Source organism: Clupea harengus, chromosome 15, assembly GCF_900700415.2.
Source record: "Clupea harengus chromosome 15, Ch_v2.0.2, whole genome shotgun sequence".
Classification (NCBI taxonomy): domain Eukaryota; kingdom Metazoa; phylum Chordata; class Actinopteri; order Clupeiformes; family Clupeidae; genus Clupea; species Clupea harengus.
In genome coordinates, this window is record NC_045166.1 from 2,739,984 (window position 1) to 2,747,744 (window position 7,761).

The window sequence follows — 7,761 nt, forward strand, 5'->3', positions numbered from 1 at the left end:
GTTTTTGAAATCTCAAGTTTTCATGAATGACCTGGACTCAAGCTCGAACCACACATGTTCACCCAAGCTGAAAAATAAGCTCTTTCTACAGAGGCTGTCGCCACATTATTGAGTGCCTCTCTAACATGGTCGCTGTTTCCAAGCAACTTGGCCTTGCTTTTCAAAACCCAAGGCCCTGCCAACAGTTGGGAGAGGGTGAGGAGAAAGAAGAAAAAAGGGAGAGAAAAAACCAAGAGGCATCTAAAGTTAAATTTAAAGATGTGTTTCTTTTGGACGCACATCGGCACTGCCATAAACCAAGGGAGACATTTTCATACTCCACATTTTTCATGGTTTCTCTCGGAGTTTCCTCCCTTCCTCTGCTCTCCACCTTGGCTCCAGCGGTACCTACTGCTGCATTGCCCGGGCAGACCACAGCCGGCGGGGCAATGGGCTCCTGCTGAAAACCCTGTTGTGAGACACCTCCGCCCCCGCGACCCCTCCCTCCCCGGCTCCAAACAGAAGCTCCCCCCGTGGACCCGCGCCTGGTTGTGTTTGGACGGCGCGGGCCCTCAGAGTGGATGCCACCTGGATGGGACTACTTAGGGCTCCTTTCATCACCTCTTCTCCTTAAAGTAGTACCGTGTGTGCATACATTAGCCCACGGCCGCTAGCTGTAATTAGCTATAACCTTTCCCTGGCTTCCAACGGCGCTTTCCCTTCCTTTTTAATGTGGCAATAAACAGACTGTTTAAAAGTCATTTCACCTACTGGGGCATGAGCAGTGAAAAATAGGGCTGGCCCTGCCAACTCTGTGGAACATCATCTGTGAGTTTGAGTCACAGTTTTGTAATTAATTAGTTCTCCGTGTTCTTTTAAAGTTGTGGTATCAGAGGAGCCCATCTGTTTCCACGGAGACTGCATTTTCCGGATTATATGGTGATGATCGTGATCGTGTGCAGCCCGCTGCAGCACTGAAACAAGGACCCCGATGAAATCACAGTCATCAAAGGTAGAACAAAGATGACATTCATGTCTGTTTCTATAATTGAGGTTAGTTGGGCTTTTGAATTTATGGCCTGTCTCCATCATGGCCCCCGACTGCCAGCCACGGACGGCGTGCCCATGAATACCAAATAAACACATGGGTGACTTGTGAAAGTCACTCACTCAGAATGACCTTAACAGTCAGTGCACCAGTCATAACCTCGGTTTAATCCATAATGTGTTATGAAAGACGATTCAAGTATTTTTAGTCAGCGCGCTGAACTTCAATTACCACTGACTTCAAAATGACTGCAATCATTCCAAATCCATATCTGACCAATAAAATACACAAATTAAAAAACCTACCGTAAATATATTATGCCTCAATTTAGAGAGGATGGCCCCATTTTATTTTAAGTCGTTTTTAGTGCTCTATACTTTCCAGAAATAGTTAATAACTACGACGCAGGCCTTTTGAAAGTACATGTTGTTACTAACAAACCCAAGATGATATGAGATTTGGGGTTACGCCTTGGGAAGCACATTGTAATAAAGCCTTAAATACTTCATTATTTACGTGTATTGTACCCAAACCCCTTTAAATAAAATGGGTTTGAGAGGTCCATATTCTTCACAATATAATGTTCTTCACATTTCTCCAAAATAACTAATCGGACGCAAATCATCTCTTAAAGAGCCACCAGGGTTGTCTGTTGTCTGTTGTGTGGACATGTGGGAAGCACATGTGAAGGCTGCTTTTAGAGCCCAGGTCCTGTCAGCCTGAGAAAGAGACACATGCTGGTGGCGTTTGGTCAGTGAGGTTGCAGGGCCCTGTGTAATGAGTGCACAGCTCAGTCTGTGGCTTTCACGTTTCCCCTTTTCCCGCTTATCATGAGTCACAGATGGAGAGCTATTTGAGGAAGAGGTGAGTAGTGAAAAGAAGCAAAAGCCCAACTTCAAAGGAGGGGTTTGTGTTCGCTGGTGAAGAAGGGGAGAGCACCTCTCCTGGGACCCTTTGGTCCCCTTCCTCTCTCACAGGTGGGGCTTCATCGGTTGGGTGCTGTGCTATGGGAGCGTGTGCAGAGGACTGGCCATAAACTCGTCCTGCACGTTCACTGGAACCTGGTGTGTGTAAAGTGTTATCGCGGCACCATGGACACAGAAGGCTATTTCATGATAATAAATTTGGTGATGTTACTAAATATGTAGAGCTGCACTGTCATCTTTATCAGACACAGCAGCTGGAGTACTTAGTTCCTGCCAGTTGACAACATTCTGTGAAGCTCTGAAGGCTCTCCAATATCTGACGGCAATGAAGAAGCACACATCCACTTGTCATCAGACAGCCCATTCCTCTGGTTCAATACAAACAATGTAACCGACATGACCTTATTTCCTCTAAGGCCACAACCTCTTTGGGTCAGCCTCTGGTAAGAGGGTGAGGAGAAGCAAATAGAGGGGGTGACCTGCTGAATGCTGGCCATTGCTGAACTCCCTTGTGTGTGTGTTTATTGTAATGAGGCTCAATGAGTCTGAAGACTGGCTGTAAGGACCACCCTCAGACTGTGTCTGTTCAGCTAACAGGGACTCATCCCTCATGAGGCCTTATCTGATAGCCAGCTCATTTTATGGACCCTAGACACACCACCACTCCTCATCAGGGAGCACTGAGTAAGCATGCGTGTGTGTGTGTGTGTGTGTGTGTGTGTGTGTGTGTGTGTGTGTGTTGCATGAGAGATGGGGAGTGTGTGTTTGTGTAGGGGTTTCTTTTTTTGAAGGGGGGTTCACTGGTTAGATGAAGCATCTAGTGTCAACACCCTCCTGAAAACACACTTTGCCACAAATTAGAGTGACTGATTAGGGTGGAATTCTTCTTCGCAGCTCTGCTTGTTCGAGGGGAGGGGGGCCGCTGGAGAAAAATAAATAACACGTCACTATAGTTTGTCTTGCTCTTGTTCCAAAATAAACGCAGCAGACTGGGAGAAAGAGGGCAAAGAATGACTGTTGACTAGTCGCCCAGTGCTCTGATACACGTATTACCGGCCCAGCAGCCTGGAGAGCGAGCCGGCGGTGACCTGTTGTTGTTACGGTTCAGTGAGCAAAAAGACTGATTCAGAAGTAATCAAGTGATTAATCTAGCCAAAGAGAGTAAAAGTGGTTAAGTAGCCAAAGCTCCCATACAAACCTCAAGACTAATGTTATGAGCATATAGAAGAAGCACGGGGAACTGAGGCATATGGGGGACCGCTATGGCTGTACGAACATGTCACGAACATTTACTTACAAGTACCAAGTGACCTTTTTGAACCATTTAAAAGTCAACAAATCTATTCACATAAAAAAATGTGTTGGAGGTTGCCACAGTAACGTGTAAAGTGTAGAGATCCAAACCAGAAGTCAGATTTTAAGAAAGCTGTGAGTGTGTATATGTGTGTGTGTGTGTGTGTGTGTGTGTGTGTGTGCGGGGGTGTGTTTTAAAGGTTGCTTTCACATCCTCCTGCTTGTTTTTTTCCCCTCATTGTTTCTCCTTCAGAAACGTCTCGGCCGAGCGCCTGGGACACGGGTGAGGGAGCCACACCGCAGTGCGTGGAGCGTTTACAGGGAGCCCGGAGCTGTGCCGGTGACAGCCCGGTGAGAGGCGTGACCACGGAAAACCCAGAGACCCCGCGAGGACCCGGGACCCGCTCCCCGGTCTGTCTGCGCCAGGGGTCAGAGTTCAGGCTCTCTAGGGATATGACACTGCGCAGCTGGCTTGACCGTCTGTGCATATCTGGCCATTAAAGTTTACGAAGCATGGCGCAGGCCAGCTGCCTCTATCAGCTGAAATGGGGCTATTCCCACTGTAAGCCAACAGCTCTGGGCCTGCAGGACGCTCGCTCTGCATTCTTGTTTCCCTCACACCACGTCCTGCATCGCTGAAGGCCACCTCTGTAAATGAACCACTATATAGAGTAATATTTATGTAGATCACAGCGGATCTGAACGCATGAGAGGGGGATATTGTGTGGGGTGGTGGCCATGCATCTGCACTGTGTCTGTCTCTCTCTCTCTCTCTCTCCCTCAGTCCACACTCCCACACCCTCTCTCTGAATCTCTGTCTCCACTCCTCTCCCTCTCTCTAAATCTCTCTTTCTCTCTCTTCCTCTCTCACTCCCTCTATCTCTCTCTCTCTCTCTCTCTCCTACTCAGTCGATTTCGCTCTCCTGACACATGCTTGAACTCAGACGCACAACATCCATCAGGTGATCATTACAAGCTCAGGGTCCTGACCTGTAGCACTCCAGCTCTGACACCTCTCCCTGTCCCTCCCCCTCCCCCTCCCCCTCCCCTCCTGCCCTGTCTCTCTCTCTCTCTCTGGCCCTCTCTCTCTCTCTCTCTCTCTCTCTCCGGCCCTGTCTCTCTCTCTCTCTCTCTCCGGCCCTGTCTCTCTCTCTCCCTCTCTCCGGCCCTGTCTCTCTCTCTCTCTCTCTCCGGCCCTGTCTCTCTCTCTCCCACTCTCTCTCTCTCTCTCTCTCTCTCTCTCTCTCTCTCTCTCTCTCTCTCTCTCTCTCTCTCTCTCCGGCCCTGTCTCTCTCTCTCTCTCTCTCTCTCCGGCCCTGTCTCTCTCTCTCTCTCTCACCACAGCTTTAATGAGTGGAAATGCTGGTGCGCAGAGCGCTCTGCTTTTTTCAAACGGAGAAAAAGCCACATTTTTCCCATCAAGAGCGGCTTGATTGAGATGTAGAGCAATCTGCCGTGACTGCAGGAAACATTGGGAGGAAATGGCGATGTACTGCGTTGCTTCGAGTGCCACTTCAGGTTATTTATTTGGACAAGGGAAAACATTTCTGCGGAATTCCCCTGTCTCCCTCGAATCCCTGACACAGCCTAAAAGCTGAGGAGCAGGCCTGGGGTGTCATGTGGACTGTTGAGCCTGTTGGGAAGGATCACTTCCCTGCTCCCTCCTGATCCCTTAAACACTCACTCTCTCTCTCTCTCACACACACACACACACACACACACACACACACACACACACGCATGCAGATGCAAAATCATACATTCAAACATTCATGTGTGCATGCAGACACACACACACACACACACACACATACACACTATACATACACACAAAAGCACACATATACTGTGTTTGCTCATGCATACATAGAAACATGCATGCACATGCTCGCACACACACACACACACACACACACACACACACACACACACACACACACACACACACACACAGATTAATGTACAAGCACACACACACACACACACACACACACACAGATTAATGTACAAGCACACACACACACACACACACACACACACACACAGTTTTCCTAACCCCTGGTTTTCTGTCCCGAATCCAATTCCATTATCTCTGTCTCCTGACACTCTCCCAGTTGCACACACAGCACGGCGGGCAAACCTTCACACGTCCTCTCATAACAAACTATTTGTAACCATCAAGCTCCATTGATGATTAGCCCTAAACAGATGCCCATCTGGTTTGCATTACAGTGTTGGGGGGGCGGCTGCAGCCGTGGCGGTGCAGCCCATAAAGAGGCATGTAACATTGCCCTTAATTACAGACTGCCAGGAGCTGCGGCTTGGGAATGGCCCTGCGTCGGCTCGGAGCGAAACACAAAACAACTTCATCGCAATTCGCACCAACTTTACATCACATGCTCTCCCTGCTGCCTCTCGCTTGGGTTTCTTCCACATCCTAGACTCGGTCGTTTTCCCACTGTGATATGCTTGTGACACTTTTAGAGTCGGACTCGTGGCGTTATGGCACAGATTGTAACGTGGATTTATCTTAGATTGGATGTGAGCATGAGAAAGTGAGCGGCCATGTCTGGTGGTGAGAGACTTCCCTGTGCTGACGTACGGATGACCTCTCAAATCCCAGAGTGACAAACCAGAGGCTGACCATTTCGTTTTGTAACAGACCGCAAGTCAGTCTGAGAGTTGGGAAACTCATGTGGTGGTTGGAACGGATAGTGATATTAGAGTAAAATACTGAGCATTTTTATTTAAGCGATCGAAAAACTAAAAAAAAAATTATGCAAAGAGCCCAACTAAGTAGTAAGATCCTGTCGACTAGTATAAATGCACTCACAGTAACAGGAGAATTGCTTTTCGCTCTCAACATTCTCAAGAGTAAATACATTTCTAATGCTGTTGTTAGGCTAACTCTAATCACTGGTCGTCAGATGTCTCTCAACTATTATGTGCCTTCTGTGTGTGAATGTGAAATTTCAGTTTTCACGATGGAAAGCTCACCTGTAATAGAAAAATAACAAATCAAGTTGTCAATGTACAGTAGCAAAGGCCTGGTGTGTCTACATATTCCTTTTCATGTCTTCTTCTTTGCTGAGGGCAATGGACTGTTTGTAATACGCATTACCAATGACTTAAAATAAAAATGACTTAAAATAAAAACGACATAAAATGACCTAAGTCAACGAAAACACATAGAAGAATCACACAGAACAAGGTTCCTCTGCCAAAGCATGTAAAACTGTGGTGAGTGATATCTCTCCAGACATGTTGTGGACATTATACTGCGGCGGTATAAACACAGCTTAGACACAGGCTGTTAGCACAGTGATCTCTAGCTAGAGAAATCCTCTGTCAAAACAGAAGTTTATTTCAAGCCACTCCTTTAATTTTCTGAACTCAGCGACGTCTGGTTTTCATATCTACAGAAACACAGGGCCAAATACTTCGGCTAAAGTACTCACTAAATCGTGGCTATTTCTATCCATTGAGGTGTTTTGCTTACCAAGAGAGTTTGCCACGAGTAGTCCTAGGTTGCATTATGTTATTTACTTATTTTTTGTTATTTTGCGTGCACTGGCTGCCAACAGGGAGAAATTATGGTTTTGCCCTCCTGGAGATTCACTTACACCACTTGTGATGGGGATTATTGACTTAACTGGTCTGGACATCAGCGTGAATGGAGGAGATGGAGCCGCCCACTGAAAGCTGAGCCATCAGATAAGTGTCTGTGCTCTATGATTGAGATGTCATTATTCAACTTGTGGGTTTGATTGATCTGAATGCTCTTGGATTATATTGCATGTTTTGCTTTTCTTTTGGTTTTAGTAATACTGAAATGCGATCTTTCTCTCACTCACAGGATACATTCTTTAGACTTTTCATTACTTTTAAATATATCCTGAGTTAATACAATGTTCATTGAATTGATGAATGGATGGACTCTGAGCAGTGACAGATTTGTAATTGTTTTTCAGAACACTTAACCACTCAGTAGTCCGGTGCATATTTAAATGTGAAAGTCCAGCACTCCAGAGTCCACAGCGCTACTTTCTAAAGCACAGCACAGCTCACCTCAGTGTGGCTCTTTTTCTGCTTCTAAAGAAGTGAACCCGCTGCTCAGTGAGGCCTACATCACTAAAACAGCGCTCCTAGAACATTCTCATGCTGTGGAAGACGAAGGAAAAGTGGTCGTCCGTGTCACTCACACCGATCTCTGCCGCCTTGACACCAGCGCCACTAAATCACATTTAAACACAAACTCTCACGACAGACAGACAATCCACTCCACACACATCCATACATAAGGAGCGTGACAGAGCCGTGCCCGGGAGATAAGTGGGGTGGGGTGGAGAGGTCCGGAGGAGTGAGGGCAGACATGACAGACGCGTCAGCCCAGGCTCTGGCCCATAATTCACTAATGCACTCCGCAGACCAGCAAACCCCACCAGCAGCACCCCCCCACCCCCCCACCCCCCCCACCACCCCCTGACCAGTCTCCGGGCCCGGTGATTGATAACG